The sequence below is a fragment of the Acomys minous genome, assembly GCF_964271855.1.
Source record: "Acomys minous genome assembly, chromosome: 3".
NCBI lineage: Eukaryota > Metazoa > Chordata > Mammalia > Rodentia > Muridae > Acomys > Acomys minous.
In genome coordinates this window covers 9,163,523-9,186,262 of record NC_140485.1, presented here as the reverse complement: position 1 = coordinate 9,186,262, position 22,740 = coordinate 9,163,523, and the positions used below count along the sequence as shown (strand labels likewise).

Here is a 22,740-nt window from a genome sequence, read left to right as displayed (position 1 = left end):
TTCAACCACAGAAACGTATTTTGTTTTACAATCTAAAAAAACCAAATGTAAACAGTGTTGTAGTTTTGTGATACCTCCTCCTTAAGCAACATTTTTATAATCTTTGCAATGCCGCCCTCTAGTGATGGCTTTGCAACATGCATAATTCCTGAGATGGCACCATCTCTTACTTCACTATTAGCCTTGTGCTGAGTTTTTTCCTTCTCATCTATTCAGTGGTTTTGTTCTTTATGCTATGGATGACATTAGGGAGATATCATGAGTTTTGTATCAAAAACTAAAATTAATCGTGGATTGTCACACTTTCTTGTATTAGCCTATGCATTCCTTAATAATTATCAACTTTATTCCGTTAAAAAAATTTACACACTGAGTGTAGAATTTTTGAAAAAATACTATCAGTGTCCTCCATAGGTAAATAATGTTCATTTATCACTGTCAATTTGGTGTTTTAGAATTTTTATATTCAACTGTTTAAGTAGGTTGGAAATATATATTTATTTGACTTTTAGGCCCTGTAATTGGTTTTGAATTGTTATTATTCTATACTCTAACTGAATAAATTTGTTTCTTCAAGATTTTCTAATAATTTAGTTTTCTAGTCTCTCTTTCTCTCTCTGATCCCGTGTGTGTGTGTAAGTTTATTGTTTGCTTCCTAGTGCAACTTTGACTAAATGCTGTTATATATGTCTATAAAGATAAAGTTTGTTATTATTTGGTCTTCAAGAAAATGGACCTGTAATTTTTGTAATTTCCATTATATAAAAATTTCTTAGGGGCCAGGGATATGGCTCAGTTGGTAAAGTGCTTGAGGCACAAACATGAAGACCTAAGTTTGAATGCCAAGGCCTGTATAAAAGCTGGGCATGGTGACATGCATTTGTACCCAAGCAAGGAGGATCTCCAGTGCTGCCTGGCCAGTGCGTGCTGGGCCCAATGAGAGATTGTCTCAGGAAATAAGGTCAAGACCTTCAGAAGAACAGCATTTAATGTTGACTTCTGGCTTCTCTCCATGTGCGTATACATACAACATACACACATATCCACATCATAAATTAATAAAGCCTATTTAAAATTATTTAGGGTATTTAAAAATCGTGAAATATGAGTGTTTAAAATATTGTTAGAAGAATAAAGCACGAGAGTCTGGAGAGATAGCACAGTGGTTAAGAAGAATAGAACATGAATTATTTTATTTTTTAAAAATTTTTTATTAATTTATTCATATTACATCTCAATTATTAGCCCATTCCTTGTATCCTCCCATTCTTCCCTCCCCCGCCCCCCGCTTCCCCGCCCTACTCCCTTCCCCTATGTCTGTGACTGAGGGGGACCTCCTCCCCCTGTATATGCTCATAGGGTATTGAGGCTCTTCTTGGTGACCTATTATCCTTCCTCTGAGTGCCACCAGGCCTCTCCATCCAAGGGACATGGCCCAATATGGGGCACCAGAGTTTTTGTGAAAGTCTGATCTCCTTTTCCACTTAACGGTGGAGAATGTCCTGTCCATCAGCTAGACTGGGTAGGGGTTCGAAGTTTACTGCCTATATTTTCCTTGGCTGGTGCCATAGTTTGAGGAGGACCCGAGGGCCCAGACCCGCCTGTAGTTTTCCAGGACCCTCTGGATCCTTCTATTTCCTCATTCTCCCAGGCTTCTCACACCTAAAGTCTCAATAGGATGTCCTCCCCTCTGACCCACTTTCCTGGTAGGTAAAGTTTTTCATGGGGACGTACCCCTTGGACTAGTGTCTCGATATAAGTGAGTATATACCATTTGACTCTTTTTGCTTCTGGGTGAACTCACTCATTATGATAATTTCTAGTTCAATCCATTTGTCCACAAATTTCAGAAATTCCTTGTTTTTAATAGCTGAGTAGTACTCCATAGTGTAAATGTACCACAGTTTATTTTTCTTTTGATTTATTTAAGAATGTTTCTAAGACACTGAGGAACAAGGCACCCTCTCTGCGGGGTATAAGGTGATGTGTATGTGTTAACTCAGATACCTGCACTTATGACTGCTTCAACCACAGAGTTCTGTACTTACAAGTATCTCATTTTCATTATCATTCACCAGATGGTGCGCATCTAGGCTGGTTTCAGTTCCTAGAGTTCAACTTTGAATTATACTAAAGTTGTGCATAGCTGTTGTTTGCTTATCATTTTCTCAGTTCCTCACATGTTTTAGTTATACATAATGTGAAAATTTTATTATCCATACCTCATAGTGGGTTTTACTTTTGTTACTTAACAATAACCCTTTTCAATAAATCTTGTAGGTCATTTGGCTATCCAAACTAGGGGGGAGAAGAAACTTGGCCCTGTTTTTCACTGTGCACAATTACTGAAAATTTAAATATGAAGCCTCTAGATAGCTTCCTAGTCTTCAAGTAGGCTTACATGTTTTCCTTTTTTAAAGCATGGAGAATGAGTTATTGTTTGTAGTGAGGAGAACACTGGAATTCCTTCAGGCATTTTCTTGAAGAAAGGAGGCATGGGAAGTATTTTGTTTAAAACAATTAAGTTAAAATATTGACTTCTATAGTATTACAATTTTTCTTTATGTCCTTAGGTCATGTATATATTTCTTACTACTGCTTTTCAGAGTTTTATAGCTTTTTCTGTATTTTTGACATGTTCATACACATAATGTATTATAAAAATTATTCAACCTACCTTACTACTTTCTGTCACCCCCTTCCTTTCCCTCTTGACACCTTCTACTTACCTAGTGCCCTAGTGGCTACACTATTAGAGAAAATGACTCCCTCTTGCTTAGCACCCAGTAAAGAGTCATTAGCTCTTCAGGAATGGGTGGAGCTTCATGGTGACTTCCTAAAGCCTTGATGGAAAGTTGGAGTCCTGTGCAAGTATCCGTAGCTGCTGTGTGTTCTTGGTTGCAATGGCAGTGTCACATCTGTCTTTGCCATCCTCTGGCTCATATTTTTTCTCCACTCGCTTGTGTAATGTTCCTTCATTTGTGAATGGAGGAGTGGTATTGATGTCCTATTTAAAGCTAAGCACTTATCAATCGCTTATTCTCTCTGCTTTGACCAGATTAGAGTCTCTCTATTAACCATTACTTCTGCAGAAAGTAGCTTCTTTTCCTCTTCCTGAGAACAGCATTAGTCTATAGACATAAACATAAATATGTAGAAGGCAGCCTGATGATACATTCATATGGGGAAATGATGGTGTGTTCTCCTGTTTGTACCTATTCTCTCCCCTATCATAGGCTTTTGATAAGGTTTATAATATCAGATATGTACTATATCCTTTCTATCAGAATGGATATTTTAAAAAAACTAGCAGATGTTGATGAGGTTGTGTGTAACCTCATATTCAGTGTTGGTGGGGATATAGAAGGATACAGTTGCTATGGAACTCAGTATGGTGGTTTGTCAAAAAGCTAAATGTAAAATTTATGTAGGATCCATCTATTGCTTCTGGGCATATACTTAAAGGAACTTACGTTCTATGACAGATATACCAGCATATCCATGTTCAGCAGGAGTCTGGGCACTGTAGCTAGGAAATGAAGCCAGCCTAGAGGCCCACTCTCTGATGAATGACAATAAAATGAGACTTATAAGTAATAGACTTCTAGTTCACCTAAAAGAAATCAATGTTGGAGGTTGGTCTGATGTATTTTGATGCTAATTACTGCTTGCTGTCTCTGTGCCCCACCTGTACCTTGCCTAACCTATTTGACCAATAAAAGGCCATCACTCCTGGGCAGGTCGAATGGCATGGGTATGGCTAAGGTTCTAGGGCTTGGGGAGACAGAGAGAATCTTGGGAGGAAGACAGATCTGAGGGAGGTGAAGAAGAAGGCTGCACCATGGGTTAGGTGGAGGAGAAGCACATGGCTGGCGTGGATGGAGACTTGGCCCAGATGATGATAATTAGCAAGTATATGGGATTATCAATGGCTTGATAGAAATTATTAGAAGTAGATGGCATGGGATTGTGGCAGGTATTCCATACCTGCACCACTATGGGAAGTAGTTTAGGGGATTAATATCTTCCCTGCCCAGGTTAACTAAGGCTATTTAAAAAAATAACAGGTGTCTGTGTCTTGATTGCTGGAGGATTAGAAAATACTGCAGTAATAATAATTATAGGCAGATAAATTAACCGCAACAATAAATTATGAAATTTGCAAAAAATAAAAAAGAACGCAACCAGAAAATACTGTACTAATTGAGGTAAACCAGGCACAGAAAGACACGGATCCTAGCTTTGAATATTGAGTTCTGTATTTCAATCTAATTTAGTATAGAGGCCGGAAAGCGAGAAAGGAGAGGTGAACAGTAAAACACAGAGGGTATAGAGTGTGTGTGTTGGGGGTAGATGGGTAGAATAGATGTTAAAAGGCTCAAACAGGCTTGGGTCAAGGGGATGAGGTAAGTGGAATTAGGAGAGCGTTAACACAGCAAAGCATTCGTGATAAAGCCATATGCAAAGCTGCTACTTTATAAACTAAAAAAACATGTCTTAAAAACTGTACAGCAAAAGAGCCTGGCATGGAAATTCTCCTTATGGCTAAAAAAATTCTGCTTCTAGAAGACAAGAACTTCAGTGCCAGGTATGGGATAGCTTCCTGTGAGTTATAGGCTGGAGAGGTCACAGGGGATAGATGCTATTGCTGTTACTCTCGGTTGCCTACCAGAACTAGGTAGTAAGACCCTATTGCTGAAGACACTACATGTTTTGATTACAGGACACAGAAATCAAGGTGGAACTAAGCTGGAAGCTTCCTAACTGCTGGCTAGCATCCACAGTGCTAGGAGGCACCATGCAGGCTGCTAGGATAGAACACTCCTCAGCGTCTCCCCTAGCTGTAGACCACACGTGAGATTATACCTGCCTTCCAGGCAAGACATGCCCGTGGCGTAACAGGGGCATGACTGTTCGGGGTAACTAACTGCTTCTGTGGTTGGATATAGAGCTCACTCTACTGGAAGGAAACACACACATGATAATATTAAGTCTGGCTTAAAGTAGTTCCTAAACACCCTGGAAAACAAAACTAAACAATCTTTGGTGGCATTAAGGAAAGAATTTATAACCTTTGAACACTGACAAGAACATGTGTTGCAGAATGTTTCAATAAAAGAAAACAAACAAAAGAATACTTACAGTGCATATGCTTGACAAATAACTTTGCCTGTATTGTGTAAATGCATATTAATCAGTTTGATAAAGAGAAAACCCAGCCAAAAAATGGGAAGGAGAATTGAACGGGCATTTACTAAAAGTAGATACTTAAGTGGTATGGTAGTTAGTTTTTGCGGTCAGCTGGAGTGGACTGAGACATCTAGAGCCATAGCTGTGCAGTTTAAATGTAGAGAGAAGACCTGCTCTGATGCAGGTGGCACTAATCCATGGGCTGGGGTCACTGGCTCAATAAAATGGGACAGGACAGAGTGAGCCAAGCAGCAGGGTTCATCTTTACGGGCTTCCTGACTGTGGCTACGTATGGCCTTCTGCTTCCATGACTCCCCTATGTAATGGGCTATACCCTGAAAGCAGAGTGCAAAGGAAACTTTCCCCAAGTTGTTTCTTTTTGGTGTTTGATTACAGCAGTAAGAAAAGCAACATAAGTAGCTAATAGAAGTGCTAAAAAATTACCAGTCACCAAGCTAATGCTGTAAGGTAACATTGCAACACTAAGTAGAATGGGTAAAAATAAAAACATGAGAAATATTATGTGGTCGTAAGCTAAGAAGGACAATGAAGCTCCTGCTGCTGAGTATGTAAATTGGGAAAATAATTTCTGAAAATTATCCAGCAGTGTCTTCATAAAGTTATTTTTTGTAGTGCATATGTCCAGCAATTTCAGTAAGAATTGAGATAACCAGTGAACAAGAAATATGGCATGCTCACTGTTTTTATTAATAAAAACCTGGAGAAATGTCCATTGGTAGTAAAATGTCCATCGCTAGTAAAATGGATAAATGTGTGTTCCAGACAATCCTGGAGAGCAATGAGAACAGCAGTAAAACACAAATTATAGCTGCATGCAGCAGCAAAGAAATTATGCAAACATTCTGTTGATCGAAGTAGGCTAACCTGAAAGAGCATGTTGTCTATTATTTTATGCACGTGAAATTCAACATCAGGAAAAACTAGATTGAGACCTCAGGACAGTGGTTACTTTTGTGGGAAAGGAAGTGGTGTTAGAGGTTTTTAAGTTTAGTGATGTGTCTATTTATTATTATTGTTGTTGTTGTTATTGTTATTATTATTATCATCACTATTTTCGTTTATTTTACAGCCTGCCATTCCCACTCTCACATCCTCTCCTCCATTCCCCCATCCCTTATTCTCAGAGAAGGGGAGGTCCCCTATGTGTACCAACCTTAACCCTGGCACATCAAGTTGCAGCAGGGCTAGGCACATCCTCTTCCACTGGGCCCAGACGAGGCAGCCCAGCTATGTGAAAGGGATCCAAGAGCAATGGCTCAGTGGTTAAGAGCACGGGCTGTTTTTCCAGAGGTTTGATTCCTAGCATTGGAATGGCAGCTAACAACCTGCTCTAACTCCAGTTCCAGGAAATCTGATGCCCTCTTCTGCCCTGGAGGGCACTGTGCACAGGTGGTGTACAAACATAGCTGCAGGCAAAACAGCCATACAAACAAAATAATAAAGTAAAATTAAAAAAGCAAAACGGTGGTGATGTACGCCTTTAATCCTAGCACCTGGGAGGCAGAGGCAGGTGGATTTCTGGATTCCAGGCCAGCCTGGCCTACGAAGGGAGATCCTGGACAGCCAAGGCTACATACACAGAGAAACCCTGTCTTGGAAAAACAAAAAACCAAAACAAAACAGACAAACAAAATCCACCTCTGGGTAGTAGTGATGTGTTTCTTAACAAGAGTGTTGGCTGTATATGTCTATTGACTTTGGGATATTTTGGTGAGTTGTTCATGGTATCTTTAACTCTTGATTCTCTTAAAAAAAAAAAAAGCTCAAAGGAAACAAAATGTTTCTTGTGTGAGAAGACAGTTATACTAGCAATTGAAATCCAGTACAATGCATCCCTACTTTTATCACCTACTAAAGATGCCAAAAAGACAGCTGTTTGCCAGCCTCAATGTAGTCCACCTCTGTGCGCTGCTTGAGTTGCAGGGTATTTTACAAGCAGCTCCCCCTCTCCCCATACACAGTAAATGAAAAAACACACAAATATTTGTGTTTTATTTCCTTCAACTGCTATTTTAAAATCTTTTCTTGGTAAAATCTTTAATTTCTTTAAAATATTTTACTGCTTTCTTCATGTTATTACTTTTTAAAAACCCCACATACTAGGCCTTGGGGAGTTTGGGCTCATCTTCATTTGTTGCATAATTATTTTTACACTTAATTTTTAATTTTGTTTCTATTGTTATGCAGGGGGCATTCTTTTTATGTATCTGTATCCTATGCATACTTCATTTGAAATTTATTTTAAAATTTATTATGTGCATAATATGTGTATCGGGGAAGCATACTTTAATTTTACTGAAATTTCCAAATATTTGAACATATTTTTTTACTTATCAATATTAAGAATAACTTAAGTTCCAAAAATGTACATAGCTGAAGTTGGACAGATTTAACTTCTCTGTTCTTCCTCTTGGTTTTTTTACTGATGTTGTTCATGATTCAGGGTAAACTTTATTGTTAATTTTTGCATTTTACTTAATCTCAAATTAATCATGGTTATTTCTAGGGGGAGGAAGAGTTACTTGCAGACTTATCTTCAGTTATGTGACCATGTTTACATATATTACTTTACTCAAAAGCTCTAACCACAAAAAAGAAAAGAAAAATAGCCTCCCCCTATCGTAGCAAGCTTTATGTTTAGGGCAGGTGGCCAATAAATAAATAGTGAATTTTTGTATTTTGAAGGATAATTGGAAGAGAATAAATCAGATGAAATGATTGAGGATGCTGGTAGCAGTTGGAGTTAAGGCTGTCTTAGGTTGTTCGGGGAAGCATTCTGAAGCAGTACCATTTACTCTGAAAGCTGAAGAATGGGAAAGAAAGAATAGGAAAGAAAGTTGAAGACTTAGGAAGGCGAAGAGTAGTCCAGACTTGAGGGTAGCCAATATCCTGGGGAGGTGATGCCTTCATCTTTTGGGGGGTGGATATCTTCATGTACATTTGACGTCTATGTGTGTTCATGTTTTTGAGACATGGTCTCTCACTGCCTACAGACCATACAGATTTGACAGAGCTGGCTGGCCAGTGAGCTTCAGGATTCTTCCTGTCTTCGTCGTGTAGTGTTATGGTTACAGGAACTACCTGCCATGTTCAGCTTTTCACATTGATGCTGAGGGTTTGAATTCGGGTTCTTATACTTGAGCATGAATCCACTGACACATCCCAGTCCAAGAACCCCATCTATAGAAAAGCAATTACTAATGTTTACTGAATGTTCCTTCATTTATTTTTCTTGTACGCAATTAGGGATTGCGTATATAAGGCCTCATACATGCTAGGCATGTACTCTGGACTGAGGTATAATCCCACACACATATTTGGTCTTTATTTTGAGATGGCAACTTAACTAAATTGCTCTTGTCTTTGACTCATTTTCATCCTGTTTATCCTCCTTAGCAGTTGGGATTTGTATAGGTCTGCGCCACTAGTTTGCCTGCTTAATACAGTTTCTTGGCAGTATGTGAAGTATTTGAAACACAGCCATGAACAGAATAGATAAGCTTTTGTTTTCATAGTACTTACACTTTCCCTAGGACAGGGACTCATAAGGACAAACTGTTTCAGCCTATGTTAAGTGCTATGGGGAAAATAAAGTGGATAATGTGATAGAGGGAATAGATGACACTGTAGGTAGGAAAGTAACAGAATGCTTTCTGAAGTGCTGGCCCTTAACACATTAGAATTTGATACATGGAAATCTGAAGAGGACCTAGGGCCAGGCTTCATCTGGGTTGCAACAAAGAGGTAGAAACCTGGGTAGGCTTGTGTAGGGTCTTATATGGTATAATAAGCTTAGACTGTTTTCTTTTCCCCAAGAGCACTGGAAAACTGTACTATGGCATAAGACTCGTTTGATTTAATAAAAAGACCAGTTGATTCAGGATCTCTAACAGAATAGAAGCTAATCTGTTATGAAACAGCTCTGTGAAGTTGGTACCTGACTCTTTTCTACAATGTTGTGCGAAGATTCTGATTGCTTCTATCTTGGTCTTTAATCCACCCGGCACAGTGTTATCTGTATCTGTAGTATCCACCTTCCCAGGATCCACCTGTCCATGGTTCTGAGCTTGGAAAGAGGAGAAAATGGCCAGCAATTTTCTTTGAATCAGAACAGAAAGTGTGGGAATTTGGTGTGGGAACGAGGACCATTAATCCTTTTTTCTAGTTTTGATGAACATACTGCTGAAGATTAAATAAAAGGCCTTATTTTAAAGAGAATTGCTATGAACAGATAGCTGAGTGTCAGTGACGTCAAGAAGCCAAGGAAACATTTAAAGGACACACTGAGGCTGTGGATGGGATTTCAGGTCTCAGAAGTCACAGACGCATGACAACAGAGGTGTTCACGATAGGATGGAGGGTAGGGGAGTTGCTTAGACATAGGCTCAAAAGGAGAATCAGTATTTTTGTTACTGCCTTTAATGCCCTCTGCCAGTCCATTTGTACCATGGCATTCTGCCTCAGGTTATTGTGACATATTTATGGGTTGACTTTCTATTTGGTTGACATTTTTTCTTAAGGAAATGGTTTAGGATATGTATACAGGTAATATATTTGCTGAGCTCTTGAGTGTCTTGGTCAGTTAAATTAACTTGGTATAATAAATTAATTTGTTTCATTGATTCTTATGTTTGAATGTACCGACAGATTACTAATATATAATGCATATGTTCTTACTTAGATATCTGGTATCTTAGTAAGATAACCATGAGAACACTGTCATGTGCAATCCTATGCCTGACCAAACTTCAGACAAATCCTGCGTTTCACGTGCTTCTGTCCCTTTAAAGCTATCATACTGCTCATTTTATCAGAGAAGTATGGCCTACATGCATTCTACAGAAAGAAGGTTGCTAAGCATGCTGGGTTTCCCCAGCAATGTATTTTGTGGTTCTATGTCGCTGAAGAAAAGTCTGCTGCTAAGGAGTCTTAACAGTTTGAACTTGCTAGTTATTTGAGTTGTATGGGTTTCTTTAAAATTTATTTTAAAATTGTATATAAATGTAATCAATGATTTCAAAACAACAATACAATTTTATAAAATTAAAAAATGAAACACCTAAAAAGGTGGGTTGTTAATTTTTTCTAGTACTTGGTGATGATTGAAAAGGCTTATAATTTTACATCTAACTTCTTCCTTCCTTCCTTCCTTGGCTGTTCTGGACTCACTTTGTAGAGCAGGCTGGCCTGGAACTCACAGAGATCCTCCTGCCTCTGCCTCCTGAGTGCTGGGATTAAAGGTGTGCACCACCACACCTGGCTTACATCCAATTTCTGAAAGTCTGATCTTACATGCAAGTCATTGAAGGAAAAGACTGTCAGCATATTGGCCTAGAGCTTTAGGAAGATGAATGTCCAGATATCTAGATAATTTGTTTATTTCCTCTAATATGATTCTTCTAATTATAGTGCTGTCTAAGCATAGTTGTGCAGTCCAGCGTCCCTAACATCTGGAGCTGGCCTGGCCTACATCTCCTTTCTCGTTTGTGACGATGTAGAGAACTTCAAGGAGGTAGTTTTGAGTCAGTAAGTTAACAGTTTTAACTTTGTGTGGGCCTTGTGTTTGTTTGTTCTATTATACAACCCTGGCTTGGCTTGCCTGGCTCTCCCTATGCACATCCTACTGGCTGTAAACTTGCAGCCACCTTCCTGAGTTCTGAGACTATGGGTGTGCACGGCCAAGTCCAGCAACTTTTATATTTTATGGATGAACATGTTGTTGTATTTTTGGAGTTCTTACTGTACTTAAGGTTATGTCAGTGAATTGAAATACGGCTTAGTGATTTGGAAGAGTGGTCCTTCTAGTCCTTTGAAGAATTCATCAGAATGTAAAAAAATAAAAAATGCCTAGAGTCCTCCAAAGGGCTTTTGTCTGGTTCTTTGGAGTTCAGGTGGTAAAACTATCTTAAAGATTACAAAAGATAGAAGCTTTGGGTTTAGTGATTTTTTTTTTTAAAGCAGAAAAGTAAAATACTGTGTCTGTGTGTTACCATTTCTATATAGGAACTTTCATTAATTTGCTGTACAACTCTATTATTCACTAAAATCTTTTAAGTGATTAGCTTGAAATTTTGTTTTATATTGATCTGTTTATTTTGTTACTTTCCCCATGCTGCATCCACTTTTCCTTGGCTTATTTAAGTAAATGAATATTTACCATGTGCTAGGAATTGTGCTGCAGACCTGGAAAAAGTCAGCTATGGAGAAGTCACTCATCTATCCTGGAAGTGCTCCTCTCCCAGACTGAGCATCATTTGTAAAACAAGAACAGCCTGTATAACACACGGAGCGGAGGCTTCACAAAGTCCCCAGATTTATACTGTTCCTGAAAGAGAAACAGGGATGTGAGCATTTTCAAAGTTGTGGACACTGTAGAGACTGACTGGCCTTTGAGGTCAGTGGGTCATAAAAATAAGATCAACAAGACAAGTGAGGGCCTGGGCATTTTATCTTTCGATTCAATTAGTTTTTATGTTGCAATTAAAGAATAGAAGATGGATTTGAGGCATTTTGGTATATATCAGTAAGATTTTGATACTCTGTTGGATATGTTAGGAGAATTTAAATTGTTCAGGTTATAGGAGTCGGGACGACTAATTGGAAGAGTTGAGGAAGATGCAGAATGTAATGAGCGGTGACTTCTGAAATATTAGCCACATTCAGATAAACACAGACCTTGTAATCTGATGGCTCCTTCAGGCCTTACCCTTTCTACATTCATCGCAGCAAATGATCACTTCCTCACATCTTAAGCCAAGTTTCTCTATTTCCTCCCTTATTCCTATTTAAATAAAGCAGTATGATTTTACAGTCTGAACCATTTGCCTGATGCCCTCTTTTAAATACCTGAGCAATATTCCATTGTATAAGTATACCACATTTTCTTTATCTGTTCTTTGGTTGTTGGACATAGAGGTTGTTTCCAGTTTCTGGCTGTTATGAATGAAGCTGCTATAAACATAGTTGAACACTTTGGAACGATGGATTTTGGGTATATGTTCTGGAGTGGTATAGCTGGATCTTGAGGTAGAACTATTTCCAATGTGGTGGCTGCCAAATTGGAGAAGTTTGCATTCCCACCAGCAATGGAGGAGTGTTCCCCATACTCCACATCCTCACCTTGAGCTTTTGACCTTAGCTATTCTGATGGGTGTAAGATGGAATTTCAGAGTCCTTTTCATTCACATATCCCTGATGACTAAGGATGGTTAACTTTTATTTAAGTGCTTTTCAGGCATTAGAGCTTCTGATGAGAATTCTTTGTTTAGCTCTGTGTCCCATTTTTTAATTTGGCATTTTAGTTTGGTGGTGTCTAATTTCTTGAGTTCTTTATATATATTGTATATCAGCCTTCTGTGGGATATAGGGTTGCTGAAAATCCCATTCTGTAGGCTGGTATTTTCCCTTGATGGTATCCTTTGTCTTACAGAAGCTTTTCAGTTTCATGAGGCCCCATTTATTAATTGTTGATCTCAGTGCTTGGACTATTGGTGTTCTGTTCAGGAAATTGTCTCCTATGCTTATGTGATCAAGGCTATCCCCCACTTTCTTTTTTATTAGATTTAGTGTATCTGGTTTTGTGCTGAGGTCTTTGATCCAATTGGACTTGAGTTTTGTGCCGGATGATAAATATGTATCTATTTGCATACTTTATACTGACATCCAGTTAGACTAGAACCGTTGAAGATGCTTTCTTTTTTCCATTATATAGTTTTGGCATCTTTGTCAAAAATCAAGTGTCCATAGGTATTTAGATTTTTTTTTGGGTCTTTGATTCAATTCCATTGATCAACCTGTTCTTATGCCAATGCCATGCAGTTTTTTTTTATTACTATTGCTCTGTAGTACAGCTTGAAATCAAGGATGGTGATAACCCCAGAAGTTCTTTTATTGTGTAGTATTGTTTTATCTATCTGGCATATTGTTTTTCCATATGAAGCTGAATATTGTGCTTTCAAGGTCTGTAAGGAATTGTGTTGGAATTTTGATGGGATTTGCATTGAATCTGTAGATTGCTTTTAGTAAGATGGCCATTTTTACTATATTAATCTTACCAATCCATGAACATGCAAGATCTTTTCATCTTCTGATATCTTCTTTAATTCCTTTCTTCAGAGATTTGAAGTTCTTATTGTATAGGTCTTTCACTTACTTGGTTAGAGTTACACCAAGGTATTTTATATTATTTGTGGTTATTATGAAGAATGTTGTTTCCCTAACTTTTTTCTCAACCTGTTTATCATTTGTATAGAGAGGGGCTGACTTTTAAAATGAAAGGGTGTTGGATTTTGTCAAAGGCTTTTTCAGCATCTAATGAGATGAATATATGTTTTTTTTTCTTTCAGTTTGTTTATATGGTAGATTACATTGATGGATTTTCCAATGTTGAACCATCCTTGCATCCCGGAGATGAAGCCTTCCTCATTATGGTGGATGATTTTGTTTTGTTTTGTGTGAGAAAGGGCTTCTCTGTGTAGCCTTGGCTGTCATGGACTCACTTCATAAACCAGGCTGGTCTCAAACTCACAGAGATCCACCTGCCTCTGCCTCCCCAAGTGCTGGGATTACAGGCAAGGGCCACTGTGCCCATCAGGATGATGTTCTTAGATTTAGTTTGTTAGTATTTTATTGAGTATTTTTGTATCAATATTCATAAGGAAAATTGGCCTGAAATTCTCTTTCCTTACTGAGTTTTTGTGTGGTTTGGGGATCAGGTTGGTACCTGTGTGGCCTTATAGCATGCATTTGACAGTGTTCCTTCTGTTCTATAGTATGAGGAGTATTGGTATTAGTTCTTCTTTGAAAAATCTGGTAGAATTCTGCTCTAAAACCATCTGGCCCTGGGCTTCTTTTGGTTGGGAGATTTTAATGATTGCTTCTATTTCCTAAGGGGTTATAGAAGTATTTAAATTCTTTACCTGTCCTTGAATAAACTTTGGTACCTGCTATCTATCAAGAAAATAGTCCATTTTGTTTAGATTTTCCAATTTTGTGGAGGTTGGGTTTTTGAAATAAGACCTAATGATTCTTTGAATTTCCTCATTGTCTGTGTTTATGTACCCTCTTTCATTTCTGATTTTGTTAATTTGGATTTTGGCTTTATGTCTTTTCTTAGTGTGGCTAGTGGTTTGTCTATCCTGTTGATTTTATTAAAGAACCAGATCTTGGTTTTGTTGATTCTTTGTATTGTTCTCTTTGTTTCTAATTCATTGATTTGAGCTCTGAGTTTGATTATTTCCCGCACTCTAATCATCTTGGGTGTGTTTGCTTCTCTGTGTTCTAGAGTTTTCAGGTGGTGTTAAGTTGCTAGTATGAGATCTCTCCAATTTCTTTCTTTTCTTTTTTTCCTTTCATGTTTTTGGCGTGTGGAAGAATGCAGATGAATGCGAAAGCTCTTTTTTTTGATAAAATGTACAATAAGGACATATTTCCAATTTTAAAAGTTCACTAATATACAAAATATGAATGGGCTCTTCATTTGAGTTTGATTCTGAAGTCCTATATCTGGTTCTGAGGAAAAAACAGTTTTCCTGCTACAAACCTATTGGTATAGAGGCTTTCCTCCATGAGAATATCTCCTGGGCACATGACTGAGGAGGCCTGAGGCACCGTCTAGGAAAACCCCCACTAGGAACAGGCTAGGGTAGAGCTGAACATTGCAGTTGCCCCTGGGACTGAGTCTACTTCCAGCCAAGTGGGGCAGGTTTAGCCCCTCGTCTGCCCATGGGAGTAGAGCATCTGTAGGGCAAGTGACCTAGGCCTCAGAGGAGTGTGGCCCCCACTCCTCCAGTGGTAGAGAGCGATAGGTGAGGAAATGAGGATACGAGTCCCGGTGCATGAGGGGGTAGATCTGCAGCTGTGCACCATCAAATGTGTGTGGTGATGGCTCCTGCATCTTCATTTTCCTATTGATGCCTTCTTGTACACAGGAGTCCAGGCTCACCCGTGTGTTAGGCACCAAGAGATGGTGCCCTTCCCAGGCAAACCCCACTTATCTCTGAGTCTGGCCCACCTTCTTGGGGGCTAGGTGGTCCTCGTAGATGAGTCGCACCTTTTCATCCACCACATGCTGGTTGGCCTCTGCTTTCAGCTCTGCACAAGCCAGCCAAAAGAGCATGTTTTCTTTACTGTATTTTGTGTGCAGGAATGCTTGGATCACACTGCAGCCCGTGGGGCTGTGCATCAATTTGTCAAAGCCCTGTGCCCAGATCTGTACTTCTCAGGGCTTGGTGGAGTGCAGACTTCACAGCTGGGGCAGGGCTGCAACTTGCTTTCTCAAGAAATCTGCCAAGCTCGTCGCTGTACTTGGTTCCAGGAACAGCAGCAGGGACTGCGACTGGGGGATTCTGAGGGGGCTGCGTCATCATGGTTGGACATCGCGGGGGCCCTGTCCCCCTCCTCTGGCTCTGTGTGCGCCATGTCTCCCGGTCAGGCCACCGGCGTGATCAGAAATCCCGCTGGTCGTCTCCTCTCCCAGTTTTGTTATGAAGGCACTTAGTATTGTGAACTTTCCTCTTAGCACTGCTTTCATTGTGCCACATAAGTTTGTGTATGCTGTGCCTTCATTTTCATTGAATTTTAGGAAGTCTTTAATTTATTTCTTCCCTGAGCCAGTGGTCATTGGTCAGTTTCCATCAGTTTGTAGGATTTCTTTTGAAGTACAACTTTAATCCATGGTGGTCTGATAAGATACAAGGTGTTATTTTACTTTTCTTCTGTCTGTTGAGGTTTGCTGTGTGACTGAGTATATGGCCAATTTTGGAGAAGGTTCCATGAAGTGCTGAGAAGGAGACATATTCTTTTGTGTTTGGGTAAAACACATAGTTGGTATCAGTTAGGTCCAAAGGATTAATAACATCTGATAGTTTCATTATTTCTCTGTTTAGTTTGTTTCATTGACCTGTCTGTTGTTGAATATTTATTAATTCTAAAAGGCTTTCCTATAACCTGGCTAGTTCCCCAATAATTGAGACAGAGACCTAATGATTTAATAAAAGACTTTAGTATAGTAACTGGGCAGGTACGATTTAAACTAATTTTCAAAGCTGGTCAGGCTCCCTCCTAGCCACAATCCCCACGTTACTTGCCCGTCTTCATGCTGTCTGGGCTGGATCTGCTCCATCTTTTCCCTTCCTTTCTCCTCTCCTCTCCTCTTTCCCATCTCATGGTCCCCAGGTCTGGGAACTGAAGCTCTGCTCAGTTATAGGCTGTACAGCCTATTTTATTTTTACCAATCAGAGAATATTGGGAATCGAAGTTTATACAATATCATTTGGTGTACTTGAGAATGTACTTGTCTGGACTGCAACCAGATCTTAGGTCCCAGAAATTAGCATTTGCATACATAGCATCAGACTAACCACCAATATCTTTCCATTGATAAGAGTGGGGTGTTGAAGTCTCTCACTATTAATATGTGGGGTTTGAAGTGTAATTTAAGCTTCAGTAATGCTTCTTTTATGAAAGTAGGTGCCCTTGCGTTTGAGCCATGTGTATTCAGAATTGAGACATTTTCTAGGTGGATTTTTCCTTTGATGAGCATGAAGTATTCTTCCCGACTCTTTTGATTAATTTTGGTTGAAAGTCTATTTTTATTAGATATTAGTATGGCTGCTCAAGCTTGCTTCTTGTTTCCATTTGCTTGAAAAAACTTTTTTAAAAAATCACTTTATTCTGAGGCAATGTCTATCTTTGTTGCTGAGGTATGTTTCTTGTATTCAACAGAATGATGGATCCTGTTTTCTCATCCATTCTGTTGTGTATTTTTATTGGTGAATTGACTCCATTAATACGGAGAGTTATTAATGACTAATGATTGTTAATTCCTGTTATTTTGATGTTTGTGATAAGAGAGGGAGGGAGACAGACAGACACACACGAGAGGGAGAGAGAGAGAGGGAGAGGGAGAGGGAGAGGGAGAGGGAGAGGGAGAGGGAGGGAGAGAGAGAGAGAGAGAGAGAGAGAGAGAGAGAGAGAGAGAGAGAGAGAGAGAGAGAGTTTTATTTTTGCTGGTATGGAGTTCTTTATTTACTGTGCTTTCTTGGGTGTAGTTAGATTTCTTGGGTTGGAGTTTACCTTCTAGTATTTTCTGTAGGGCTGGCTTTGTGGAAAGATACTGTTTATTTGATTTTGTCTTAGAATATCATGCTTTCTATATCTATGGTGATTGAGTGTTTTGTTGGGTATAGTAGTCTAGGTGGGCTTCTGTAGTTTCTTAGAGACTGCAGAATATTTGCCCAGGCCCTTCTCTGTTGAGAAGTCACATGTAACTCTGATAGTTCGGCCTTTGTGTGTTGCTTGGCCTTTTCCCCTCGTAGCTTTTAATATTCTTTGCTCTGTATGTTGAGTGTGGTGGGAGGATTTTCTTTTCTGGTGTTATCTAATTGGTGTTCTATGTGCTTCTGTATGTGTATAGGTGTGCCTTTCTTCAGTGTGGGGAAATATTTTTCTATGATTTTGTTGAGAATATTTTCTGGGCCTTGGAGCTGGGCCTCTTCACCTTCTATTCCTATTATTCTTAATTAGGTCTTTTCATAGTTTCCCAGATTTCCTGCATGTTTTGTGTCGGGAATTTTTTAGGCTTAATATTTTATTTGAACAATGTATCAATTTCTTTCATCCTGTGTTCTATGCCCAAGATTCTCTCTTCCATCTTTTTTATTCTGATGGTGATGCTTGTTTCTGTTGTTCCTGTTCTCTTCCCTAGGTTTTCTATCTCCAGGATTCCCTCAGTTTGTGTTTTCTTTATTGCTTCTATTTCCATTTTCAGGTGTTGAACAGTTTTATTCATTTCATTGCATTTTCCTGTATTTCTTTAAGGGATTTATTCATTTTCTTTTTAAAGGTTTAAAGGTTTCTATCATCTTTATAAGACTGGATTTAAGGCCATTTCCTTGTGCTTCAGCTGTGTTAGGACATCCAGGGCTTTCTGTAGTAGGATAGCTCGGCTCTGGTGGTGCCATATTGCTTTGGCTCTTGTTGATTGTGTTCTTATGCTGGCCTTTAGCCGTCTGTTTGTCTCTGCATGTTCCTGCTGTAGCAGGCCTTGGGAAGGCAGGCCAAGCCTGATGTTCCTAGGGTAGCAGGCCTTGGAAAGATAGCTGTGGCTGGAAGATGGAGCTCAGGGGACAGTCTGCTTCTCAGGACAGCTGGACATGCCCGAGGGGACCCAATGGGCAGGGGATTTTTTGGGGGAGGGTTCTATCCTAGATGTTCCTGGTGCAACAGGCCTGCTGAGGCAGGCTGAGCCATGGCCACACCGGAAGTCCCATTTCCTATGGTTCTTCAGGATCACAGATTCTTTATACCTTATTTCTCTGTCATAGGGCATTTGGGCTGAGCTGGAAACACGTCTAAATTTTGGCATTATTGAAATCCTTTTTATCAAGATCATTTGGTGTTGCCATGATGGTTATACCCAGAAGAACATTTTCTGCCTCTTGTTTCTTGATTGTAACATGTGAAGCTGTTGATCACTGTTTTTTCAAGCTGCATTTTCTTCTGCTTTTTCTTTATCCTATGTGTAAAGGTTGGTGTCCTCTCTAGTGTTCTGGCTTTGGCCCATTTTCGTTTCAGTTCTGCCCTTAATTGTCTCACCCAGGGCTACTACCATTTGCCATTTCCTAACCCTGACCATCTCGCCTGAATCTCTTACTTTTGAGCAGATAATTCAAATTTGTGAACATTCTGTAGGAAACTTGGGTCTAACATAATCAAGACTGACACAATTATATTTGTTGCTAAGCCATTTCTTTCACCTGAATTACTTCTCAATAGTGACTGAGATCAGAAGCCAGCAAATCCACTCCAACATCCTTCCTCGAATGTGATCCTATTCTGTGTAGATATGCCTCTGGATTGTTATCCCTGGCGCTCTCTTCCGCAGTTTTCATTGCTACAGCCTTAGTTCAGCCAAGGTTATTTTGAGAACTTCCTTACCGATCTGTTCCTGTTCCAGTTCCTTTTAAATCCCACTTAATGACTAAATAGGACACTGACTTTCTTTCTACTGGCATTTGGTGAACACTGGTTGTATATTCAGTTAATAAATTATACTACTACTAATAAATGAACATCTGTGAATAAAGAGAAACCAAGATTGGTAATTGTACTATTTAAGTAATTACCACAGTAATATTTAAGGAAATCTGGAAGAAAATTAAATACTGCTTTGATACAAGTAGGAGCAGTGTACTTGAGATAAAAGAAATAGAGCGGTATTTTATTTTAGCACACAGAGAACTCAGAGTCCAAGTGAAGAAATTTGTTGTATTTGCTGCATGTATTACTGGCATGCAAAGAAAACAAGAAAAAACTCTGAGCAGGTGATGGATCAGTTCAACCTCTGGTCCTTTAATATATCTGGACTTGTTGGGCCCTGGAAAAGCTGCACATGGCAGAAGGCCTTGCACACCATCCCTGTTCTGATCAGTTAGCTGAGCGTGAGTACCTGGCCCATCTGGTTCATTCTCCTTCTGCTGGGGTTGGCTCTTCTCATGGCTGTCCTTCATATTCTCTACACTATCTTATTGTCACCCACTCACCCCCACCCCATCAATTTTCCCAGCACAGATCATAATTTTATTTTGTTGGTTGTGTCATTTCTGTTACCTTGTAAGGAGAGATGTTTGAATATAGTACATTTTGCAAAGTAAAGGCTATGTAAAGTATTATCAGGATGGCATAGATGATACAGAGAAGGAATTCTGCCCAGCTTTCAGATTAGTAAAAATTTCTCCTCACATGTATGTTTGATAATGACTTAATATCTGTTAGTTTTATATCCGTTGAGCCTAAGTGGTCAGCCATAGGTCCTCTTTGTCTTGCACATAGCCTTCTCTCCTGCCTTGGTGTGCTGCAGTCAGAAGATGTACGGTACACCTCAGAAGACAATAGAGACTAATGAACTTTAAGGTTTTAGTTCTTTTTTAGGGAGGATGATAAAAGCATAATAGACCTCTCTGTCCTCTTTTTAAATTCCCAGTACTCCCCTAGCACCTTAGCAAGCTCCCTTATCTCGTTGCTGAGGTTGCTCTGTGTATAACTTGCTTATCTACTATTTTTCTGAAAGGTCTTAACTGGCACATTGAAAGTTTCTAAAGTTAAATCATGGTAAAGAAGACAAATTTTGGAATACTGTTACTTTTCTGATTTTTTTCTAGTTCTTTTATATAATTTAAAAAAGAGCCAGTTTTAGTTTCTTTGTTTTTGTAAGTTGGAATTTTTAGAAATTTTATTAAAAGCAAAAAGTATATTTTCCTTTTTTTTTGGCGTATAACCTCATGACTATCACTGATTTTTAAAGTAGAGAATTACTTGAATTTTTGCCAGTTTTATAAACAAGTTTTAAACTCAAATAAAAGTCAAATTATATGATCATGTCACAATCAAAATATTTTAGTAGATTGTAGAAATAGGATAATATATATATTTTAATGCCTAAGTTGAGTTTTCATCTCAATTGATATATGCTAAATTAAATTAAAAAGGCATCATGCACAAAACTTCTTCATAGGTGTGTGTGGAGTTCGTGTGTGTGTGTGTGTGTGTGTCTTGTTGTGTCCCAGCCTGCGGGGAAAATCGAATCAGGGTTCACCTGAAAGAGGGAGTGGGGATTGAAAGTAGGATACAGAGACGCGAGAAATAACAAATCAAGTCAGGAAATTTCTGATCAAGATTCAATTTAATGCCGACTAGTAAGAATATATAGAGAGCAAGGTCAATAGGATCTAATCTCACTCACCCTAGTCCCCAGGCAAGGATACAGTAGCCTGAATCGCTCCCTGCAAGAACTTCCTGTTTCTCTGAGTACTTCCCTGTAAGAACTTCCTTGATCCTCTGGGTGCTTCCAAGTTGGGACTTCCTTACTTCTTTCAAAGGTAAGTAGTCCAAGGATAGCCTAGAAAATGGACCTCATGAGGCAAAGGCCAGCAACTCGAAGGTCACAGCATGTAGCCTAAACATGAGATTTCTGACATGGCAGAATTTGGCATGGCCCCCCACATATGCACCTTCTTAAAATAAAATTATGAGGAGCCTTAGGTCAGTGAATAGGCACTTATCTTTACCCGTCATTGGCATATGAATTCCATCATTCATAGCCTGTCTTAGGTCCGGTAAGGCTCAGACTCACTCTTACCCATCTTTGGCTTGCTCCATATCAACACATGAAGAAGACAGGTGTCTCTGAGCTCTATGCCATGTGCTTGTGCTTGTATCGCTGTGATTGCTGAGGCATGAGCTGTGTTAGAAAGGACAGAAGGCACAGGCTATAATCTCAAGCCCTGCCATCCCCGCCAAGGCAATCCATGCTCTAGATTACTGTTAATTCTAAAGAGACTATATTGAATGAATCTAGCTGCATCCTACTCAGAAGGAGTCTAGGGAAGTCTAGCATGACATTATAACTTGCTCAGTCATCTCAAATCTTTAATCTCTAGTTAAGGCATAAACAATATTAGTTAAGCAATGGCAAAAACGATAGCAAAGACAAGAACAATAACAGAATTATAACAGAGATTTTATCACTCAATAGCACACCACAAGTCCCTTTTCAGTTCTCCACAGTCCTGCAGATGAAACTGCCCCTAACAATTAGGGTGGAAAAGTACTTATAAAGCTTAAAATCTGAGTTTCTGGAAGGAAAATACTCCAAAGTTCAGTCAGGTTCATAAGGAGGATGCCTCATAGGAAAGTGAGACAAGAAAAGAATTTTAAGAGGTTTCGGTTTTTTGTTTTGTATTGTTTTGTTTTTAGATTTATTTTTCTATTATTTATACAGTATTCTTCCTGCATGCATTCCTGCAGGCCAGCAGAGGGCAGCAGATTTTACTACGGATGGTTGTGAGCCACCATGTGGTTGATGGGAATTAAACTCAAGACCTTTGGAAGAACAGCCAGTGCTCTTAACCTCTGAGCCATCTCTCCAGCCCCAAATCTTAAGAGGTTAAAAAAAAGAAAGAAAGAAAGAAAGAAAAAGAAAAAGAAAAAGAAAATTTCTGGAGCTTTGGACAGACTCCAATGTCCTTTCATAATAAAAGACCTAGAGAAACTAGAAATAGGAGAATATAACTCAATTTAGTAAAAGCTATAAGTGACAACCTGATAGTAATCATCATGCAAAATGGAGAGAAACTCAAAACAACCCCATGAGCGTCAGTAACATTGCCTGTTCCCTCCATCCCTGTTCAATATAGTGTTTGGAGTCTTAGCTAGAGCACTAAGAAGGAAATAAAACAGAAGATACAAATAGGAAAGGGAAAAGTCAAATAGTCCATATTGAAAGAAGCTGTCACAAGAGACCCTTTCCTAAATATTCCATTAGAAAAATTCCTAGAGCTTTCAAACATTTTCAGCAAAGTGTCATGTTATACAATTAAAATACAAAACCCATAACTTTTCAGTATACCAAAGACAAACATACCTAGGGGGAAATTTCAGGGAAATAATTCAATTTATAACATCCTAAAATGAAACAAAACAAAAATTAAATTGGACTAAACCCAACCAATGAAGTGAAAGACCTACGCA

General features: G+C 39.1%; 1 protein-coding gene and 1 pseudogene across 10 annotated transcripts in view; one reads left to right on the top strand and one right to left on the bottom strand.

Moving 5' to 3' along the window:
- The window catches only part of MACROD2 (mono-ADP ribosylhydrolase 2), a 1,913,815-nt gene that overhangs the window by 35,808 nt on the left and 1,855,267 nt on the right, over positions 1-22,740 (top strand). The window lies entirely within an intron of this gene.
- LOC311593118 (regulator of G-protein signaling 19-like) lies at positions 14,914-15,588 on the bottom strand (annotated as a pseudogene). The gene is made up of 2 exons: positions 15,220-15,588; positions 14,914-15,183 (listed from the first exon to the last, which is right to left on the bottom strand). The product of its transcript is annotated as a regulator of G-protein signaling 19-like (transcript).